The sequence below is a fragment of the Narcine bancroftii genome, chromosome 13 (assembly GCF_036971445.1).
Source record: "Narcine bancroftii isolate sNarBan1 chromosome 13, sNarBan1.hap1, whole genome shotgun sequence".
Taxonomy (NCBI): Eukaryota; Metazoa; Chordata; class Chondrichthyes; order Torpediniformes; family Narcinidae; genus Narcine; species Narcine bancroftii.
In genome coordinates, this window is record NC_091481.1 from 58253350 (window position 1) to 58261861 (window position 8512).

The following is an 8512-nucleotide window of genomic DNA, read 5'->3' on the forward strand; positions in this document are numbered from 1 at the left end:
ATCTCATAGAAACATTTCAAATAATGAATGGATTGGACAGAGTAGATGTAAATAAGATGCTTCCCCTATTGGGTGATTCCTGGACAAGAGGGCACAGTCATAGAAATAAAAAGTACCAATTTACAACAGAGATGAGGAGAAATTTCTGTAGCCAGAGTGTTGTGGATTTGTGGAATTTGTTGCCACATACAGCTGTGGAGGCCGGATCATTTGGGGGAATTTAAAGGGGAAATTGATAGGTATCTAGATATCATGGGATATGGGGACAAGGCCGGAACTTGGAATGAGACACGAGAACAGTTTAGCTCAGGGAGGATTCACAGAGCAGACTTGATGGGCCAAATGGCCTGCTTCTGTTCCTTTTTCTTGTGATATATGAAAATGAGGCTGAAAATGGGGGCACGACTTATCTGAAGGTCGACTAATATGCCAGAATATACGGTAATTGGCAGAAAGATCTGTCAGTTGTTTTCAAAGGTTTTATTTCCACTCGCACCCCACCTTAAGTAATCCCTTACTAATCACAGAGCACCGATGGCCTAGGGATGTGTGAGTAGAAAGAATAAGGTTGAAAACCACTGATCTAAATGAAAATGAGCAAACATTTTCTCCCAGAGGGCACTGGGAGCTAGAAATCACCATATGAAAGGGCGATGAAGCTAGGACCCGTCAGGTTTAATCACTATTTGGACATAGAGCTTTCAAATGGGGTTGCAAGAACAATCTTGGCTGGGGAGCTCCTTCACAGCCAGTACATACACAATGGGCCGAACAGTTTCTTTCTGCTTTGGGAAAGTTTCTGCAGTTCTTATTTTGAGTCTATCTCTCTCTCTCTCTCTCTCTCTCCAAGTGATGTGATGGGTTTGGAGATGGGGAAGTGAGAAGTGGGTGGGGACAGGAACAGGAGCAAACATCATCCACTGAGCTGACCTTTCATTTAGCCCAATGCGGTGCTAAAACTGTCCTGACAACGCACCCTGTTTATTTAAGTCCAACTGTCCGTGATGAGGTACTTCTGAATGGTTAAAAAAAATGGATATGGCAGTTGTCCAAATCAAGTGTCCACACGCCACATTGTCAAAGGAGGGATACAAAAATTAATCAATGCTTTTTCTGGACTGAGAAGATTTTTTTTCCCAATCAATTAAAACCATAGATCACTACAGCGCAGAAACAGGCACTTTGTCCCATCTAGTCTGTGCTAAATTATTATTCTGGCTCGTCCCACTGACCTGCACCTGGACCATATCCCTCCATAACCCCCCACCCCCCCCCAGTCCATGCACCTGTCCAATTTTTTTCTTAAATGTTAAAATTGAGCCTAGCTGGCAGCTCATTCCACACTCCCACCACTTTCTGTGTGAAGAAGTTTCCTCTAAGTTAATTTTTTTTAAAAATTTAGATATACAGCACGGTAACAGGCCATTTCGGCCCACCAGTCTGTGCTGCCCAATTACACCCTATTAACCTACACCCCCTGGTACATTTTGAAGGGAGGTGGGGTGGTTGTTGGTCTTTCGAAATAGGGCTTGATCATTCAAGAGTAAGATAAAAAGTATGTATCAAAGGGTACTGTAGTGCAACTCTGCAGAAGGAGGGTGTGTATGCTCAGTTACTGAATGTATTCAACACAGTCATTAGCCCCTTTCAAACTGACACCTTGTATCATCCCCGGTGTCAACTGACAAGTGTGCCGATGAGTCTGGTGCAAAAGGGACGTGGACTATCCAGGCACAAAGTAGTGACACATTTATGGAATTTTTTCCACTTCATGGGCAGTCTAAAAAAGGAATGTGCAGGAATTTGGAGTCAATTCCTACCCCGCAATTTATCCTGCAGGTCCCCTACAACTTTTTGGAGGAAGCCTGCAGTGTAAATCGTACTGGAAAAATACATCAGCGGTCATCCACTCTACTGCACAGAGCACCTCTGGCATAGGGATTACTTAAGGTGGAATGTGAGTGAAAAGAAAAAGTTTGATAACCACTGCTCTCAATCAATACTCGCAGTAGATTTTCCCATGCTCTTTTATGCATGTGTTTTGTTCCTGTTGCGATTCTCCCACGCTCTTCCATTAATTATGTATTAATAAAAGTAACGTTTGATTGCAAACCCTTGTGTCAACTCTCTCGAACCTGACTCTTTCTCAACCCAATAATGACAAGTGCGGGAACTGATAGCAATTATGCCACACAGCGACGATGATCACTGTTGACGTTGCTCACCATTATCACCCTCATTTCAACCTTGCATAGAAGACCCGGGGGATATTTTTGAGCCGTTTTGTGGGACAAAAGGTGGGTCTAACATGCTGTCAAATAAGGTATGTTAGACATGACACTAGACATTGATGGTGAGGCTGCTGAGTTACACGTCCCACCTCTTTTGCTCCTGGAATGCTGGGTTGCTGTGTAAAATGTCCCACTGACCCAGCATTATGCTGGCTCTATTCAGTTCAGTGTAAACAACTGAAGCTGGCTTAATGCCGGGTCTATCTTATGGCAATATCACGGGACTTTTGTGTAAGAACATTTAACCATCGCTGCATCTGCAAGTTCCTCTCCCTCCCTGGAGCCCCCTGAAAGACAAACAATAACATTAGAGATAATTGATCCCTCCCTTCCCCCAAGTTTACAGACCCCTGACTGGGGTGACTTTTACTAAGCGGGGATAAGGACACACTTTAAGAGAGTCACCCCAACAGTGAGCGACTTCATCCTGGTCGACACCATCACTGTTTCAAATAATTTTATTCAGACAGCTGTTATGAGCAAAGCCCGGCCAAGGCCCTCCGCTGGCTGAATATTGGCTCCCATCTTTACCAAAGGTTCATGCGTTACTTTAGGGAACATTTACAATTTTAAACTTGCATATATTTTACCTATTATTTTATTCTTATGTATTTTAATTTTTTTCATTTCTTTTCCTTAGCTTTTTTTTGCTGTTTGCTTGAATAGCGGATACCAGGGGTTTTAATGTAATCAATTTTTTTTTGCTGATTTCCCCAATTTTTTACTCCAGTTATTCCCAATCTATAAAGGGACCTGGTCCTCAACTAAAAGTACGTGCAGGTGGAGATTATTCATCCCCTTGAATCTGTTCCATCATTCAAGTTTATTGTCATCTGATCGTGCAAGTGCTAGATAACGAAACAGTTTTCTCTGGTCTTAAGTGCAATTCCATGCAGACAAACAACCATCAAAACACACACACAAACAAATAATATGTACTTATATCAAAAACAATAAATAAATAAATATTGTACAGATGAGAGCCTTGGATAGTTAGTGTGAGCAGTTCCTTCGGTCGTTCAGCATTCTCACTACCGTGGGAAGAACCTGTTCCTTAACCTGGTGGCGCTGGTTCTAAACCTCCTGCATCTATTTCCCAACAGGATCACCTCCCCTCTGCTTGATTTTCTCACCTTATTCCTGTGATAGTACAGATTCTATCACCAATGTGTATATGTACAGATGGTAGTGTAGTTTACATCCGGTTCTGCACGGATGGCAGTCTCTTCAATCTGAGGCGCCTGCAAGCTCACACCAAGACACAAGAGAAACTTGTCCGTGAACTACTCTTTGCAGACGATGCCGCTTTAGTTGCCCATTCAGAGCCAGCTCTCCAGCGCTTGACGTCCTGCTTTGCGGAAACTGCCAAAATGTTTGGCCTGGAAGTCAGCCTGAAGAAAACTGAGGTCCTCCATCAGCCAGCTCCCCACCATGACTACCAGCCCCCCCACATCTCCATCGGGCACACAAAACTCAAAATGGTCAACCAGTTTACCTATCTCGACAGCACCATTTCATCGGATGCAAAGATTGACAACGAGATAGACAACAGACTCGCCAAGGCAAATAGCGCCTTTGGAAGATTACACAAAAGAGTCTGGAAAAACAACCAACTGAAAAACCTCACAAAGATTAGCGTATACAGAGCCGTTGTCATACCCACACTCCTGTTCGGCTCTGAATCATGGGTCCTTTACCGGCATCATCTACGGCTCCTAGAACGCTTCCACCAGCGTTGTCTCTGCTCCATCCTCAACATTCATTGGAGCGACTTCATCCCTAACATCGAAGTACCCGAGGTGGCAGAGGCCGACAGCATCGAATCTACGCTACTGAATATCCAACTGCGCTGGGTAGGTCACGTCTCCAGAATGGAGGACCATCGCCTTCCCAAGATCGTGTTATATGGCGAGCTCTCCACTGGCCACCGTGACAGAGGTGCACCAAAGAAGAGGTACAAGGACTGCCTAAAGAAATCTCTTGGTGCCTGCCACATTGACCACTGCCAGTGGGCTGATATCGCATCAAACCATGCATCTTGGTACCTCACAGTTCGGCGGGCAGCAACCTCCTTTGAAGAAGACCACAGAGCCCACCTCACTGACAAAAGACAAAGGAGGAAAAACCCAACACCCAACCCCAACCAACCAATTTTCCCCTGCAACCGTGTCTGCCTGTCCCGCATCGGACTTGTCAGCCACAAATGAGCCTGCAGCTGACGTGGACATTACCCCTCCATAAATCTTCGTCCGACAAGCCAAAGATGAAAGAAGAAAGAAGAGTGTAGGATGACTGTGATTGGCTGAGGGTGTAGCCACACCTACTGCCAGGTCTTAAAGGATTGCTCCTAGCCAGACCAGGTCATCCTGGACTGGTCAACCTACTTGTGATATGCTCCAGTCTTTTAGTTAATAAAAGCCTTGGTTTGGATCAACAAGTCTTTGGTTCTTTCGACGCGCTCTACAATTCCCTGCTCTGTTTCGAGTACCTGATTATCAGCCGATAAGCAATGGCATTAGTCCTCCACAGATATCTAAATGGCCACCTTTTGTCATCAGACAGAGGAAACCACTTCTCATGATTTTTTCAGTGAAACCAGAGCCGAACGCCTCTGTGGCGAAACCACGATGGTACATATTCGTTATATGTAAATGACATGATCTTTCCTGGTTGGCCCTGCTCTCAATGGTTGGCTCCCCTTTCTCCAGCATAAAGGCCGTCATGCCACAAGCCTGCCCCCAGATTGAGTCCAGGTCAGTGTGAGCAACCGACACAAGGGGATGCTGTCCATCTCTTGCAACTAAAAGCTTTCAGTTCCAATTACTTCAACCTCGAATGTGCATCAGCACCCAATCCTCCGCAGCCGGCGATTGCTCTCGATCTCCTCCTCACGCTGCCTTCTACTTTGCAGCTACAGGAGGGGGCCTCGGGGTGCTGGAGGCTTCTTGATCGCATCGGTGGTTTGAACTTGGAGCTCAGGTTTCTGACGGATCGAACGGGAGTCTGTGAGGTTGCAGAGGAGATGCGGGAGGTTAATCCATGGGCACTCGGTGACTCTGAAGGGAATTTCTTTTGCCCTTTTGTCTCTTATATGGCACCGCGTGATCCTAATGGTGACTGGTTTGCCTTACAGCAGGCAGAAGGAAATTTTGTGTCATGTTATAGGTTCAGTAGGGCAGGAGCAAGGGGGGAGACGGCGGCCCCGGCCTCGGTCGAGTGAGGCAGGCGGAGGCCCCGGTCCGGACAGGGAGTGGGAGGCGGCGGCCCCAGTCCGGGCACAGGGAGAGCAGCAGCGGCCCCGGCCCCGGCCCCGGTCCGGGCGAAGGGTAGACGGCGGCGGCCTCGATCCGGGCAGGAGCAAGGGGGAGACGGCGGCCCCAGCCTCGGTCGAGTGAGGCAGGCGGAGGCCCCGATCCGGGCAGAGAGTGGGAGGCGGCGGCCCCAGTCCAGGCACAGGGTGAGCTGCGGCGGCCTCGGCCCCGGTCCGGGCAGTATGGACCGACCTAGGAGGGGAGGCAGGCCCCTCCAGCCCGGGTAAGAAACCTGCATAGGAGAAGGCCACTCCGATATAAAACCTACGACCCAAGGACCTCGCTGCCACGTCCCAGCTTGCTTGGCCACGGCACACGAACCATGGGTGTAAAGGGTGGGGCCAGTACTGCGCGCACTGCACTCCACCTAAAAGCTCCTTTGCGCAGGCCCGAGGACAGGTCCACGTCCTCCTCCTCCACGTCCTCCCCCTCCACGTCCTCCCCCTCCACGTCCTCCCCCTCCACGTCCTCCCCCTCAAAAGATGCTCACAAACTCAAGCTAGCATGCTGGAACATCAGAACCATGCTAGACAAGGCTGACAGCCACCGACCTGAACGTCGGTCTGCCCTCATTGCACATGAACTCCTCAGACTTGACATCGACATAGCCGCTCTCAGTGAAGTCCGCCTGGCAGATGTAGGCAGCCTCCAAGAACGCGGCGCGGGATACACACTCTACTGGTCTGGCAAGCCTTCGGATGAACGACGCCTATCTGGTGTAGGCTTCATGGTCAAGAGCTTCATTGCCTCCAAACTCGAAAACCTTCCGACAGGCCTCTCGGACCGAATCATGTCCATGCGACTTCCCCATCAAAACAAGCGTCACATCCCCCTCATCAGTGTCTATGCTCCAACCCTCCAGGCGGAACCAGCAGAAAAGGACAAGTTCTACACCAACCTGCGCAACCTCATCCAACGCACCCCTACAGCCGACAAGGTTGTTATCCTGGGCGACTTCAACGCTCGTGTCGGCAAAGACTCAGAAACCTGGCCAGGAATCCTGGGCAAGCATGGCGTCGGCAAGTGCAACGACAATGGGCGCCTCCTGTTGGAGCTCTGCGCAGAACAGCGGCTTGTCATTACAAACACCCTTTTTCAGCAGAGGGACAGCCTTAAGACCACCTGGATGCATCCCCGATCCAAACACTGGCACCTCCTGGACTACATCCTGGTGCGAGAAAGTGACAAACGAGATGTGCTCCACACCAGGGTCATGCCTAGCGCGGAATGCCACACTGACCACCGGCTGGTTCGCTGCAAGCTCAACCTTCACTTCAAGCCAAAGCCCAGGAACAATAAAGCCCCCAGAAAGAGGTTCAATGTTGGAAACCTGCAGTCAGACGAAGCGAGAGGAAACGTCCAGGCAAACCTCAAAGCAAAGCTCGACGATGCAACCCGCCTCACGGACCCGTCCCCTGAAACCCTCTGGGATCAGTTGAAGACTACCATACTGCAATCCACTGAAGAGGTACTGGGCTTCTCCTCCAGGAAAAACAAGGACTGGTTTGACGAAAACAGCCAGGAAATCCAGGAGCTGCTGGCAAAGAAGCGAGCTGCCCACCAGGCTCACCTTATAAAGCCGTCCTGTCCAGAGAAGAAACAAGCCTTCCGTCGCGCATGCAGCCATCTTCAGCGCAAACTCCGGGAGATCCAAAATGAGTGGTGGACTAGCCTCGCCAAACGAACCCAGCTCAGCGCGGACATTGGCGACTTCAGGGGTTTCTACGAGGCTCTAAAGGCTGTGTACGGCCCCTCACCCCAAGTCCAAAGCCCGCTGCGCAGCTCAGACGGCAAAGTCCTCCTCAGCGACAAGATCTCCATCCTCAACCGATGGTCAGAACACTTCCAATCTCTTTTCAGTGCCAACCGCTCAGTCCAAGATTCCGCCCTGCTCCAGCTCCCTCAACAGCCCCTAAGGCTAGAGCTGGATGAGGTTCCCACCCTGGATGAGACATATAAGGCAATTGAACAACTGAAAAGTGGCAAAGCAGCAGGTATGGATGGAATCCCCCCAGAAGTCTGGAAGGCTGGCGGCAAAACTCTGCATGCCAAACTGCATGAGTTTTTCAAGCTTTGTTGGGACCAAGGTAAACTGCCTCAGGATCTTCGTGATGCCACCATCATCACCCTGTACAAAAACAAAGGCGAGAAATCAGACTGCTCAAACTACAGGGGAATCACGTTGCTCTCCATTGCAGGCAAAATCTTCGCTAGGATTCTACTAAATAGAATAATACCTAGTGTCGCCGAGAATATTCTCCCAGAATCACAGTGCGGCTTTCGCGCAAACAGAGGAACTACTGACATGGTCTTTGCCCTCAGACAGCTCCAAGAAAAGTGCAGAGAACAAAACAAAGGACTCTACATCACCTTTGTTGACCTCACCAAAGCCTTCGACACCGTGAGCAGGAAAGGGCTTTGGCAAACACTAGAGCGCATCGGATGTCCCCCAAAGTTCCTCAACATGATTATCCAACTGCACGAAAACCAACAAGGTCGGGTCAGATACAGCAATGAGCTCTCTGAACCCTTCTCCATTAACAATGGCGTGAAGCAAGGCTGTGTTCTGGCACCAACCCTCTTTTCAATCTTCTTCAGCATGATGCTGAACCAAGCCATGAAAGACCCCAACAATGAAGACGCTGTTTACATCCGGTACCGCACGGATGGCAGTCTCTTCAATCTGAGGCGCCTGCAAGCTCACACCAAGACACAAGAGAAACTTGTCCGTGAACTACTCTTTGCAGACGATGCCGCTTTAGTTGCCCATTCAGAGCCAGCTCTTCAGCGCTTGACGTCCTGCTTTGCGGAAACTGCCAAAATGTTTGGCCTGGAAGTCAGCCTGAAGAAAACTGAGGTCCTCCATCAGCCAGCTCCCCACCATGATTACCAGCCCCCCCACATCTCCAT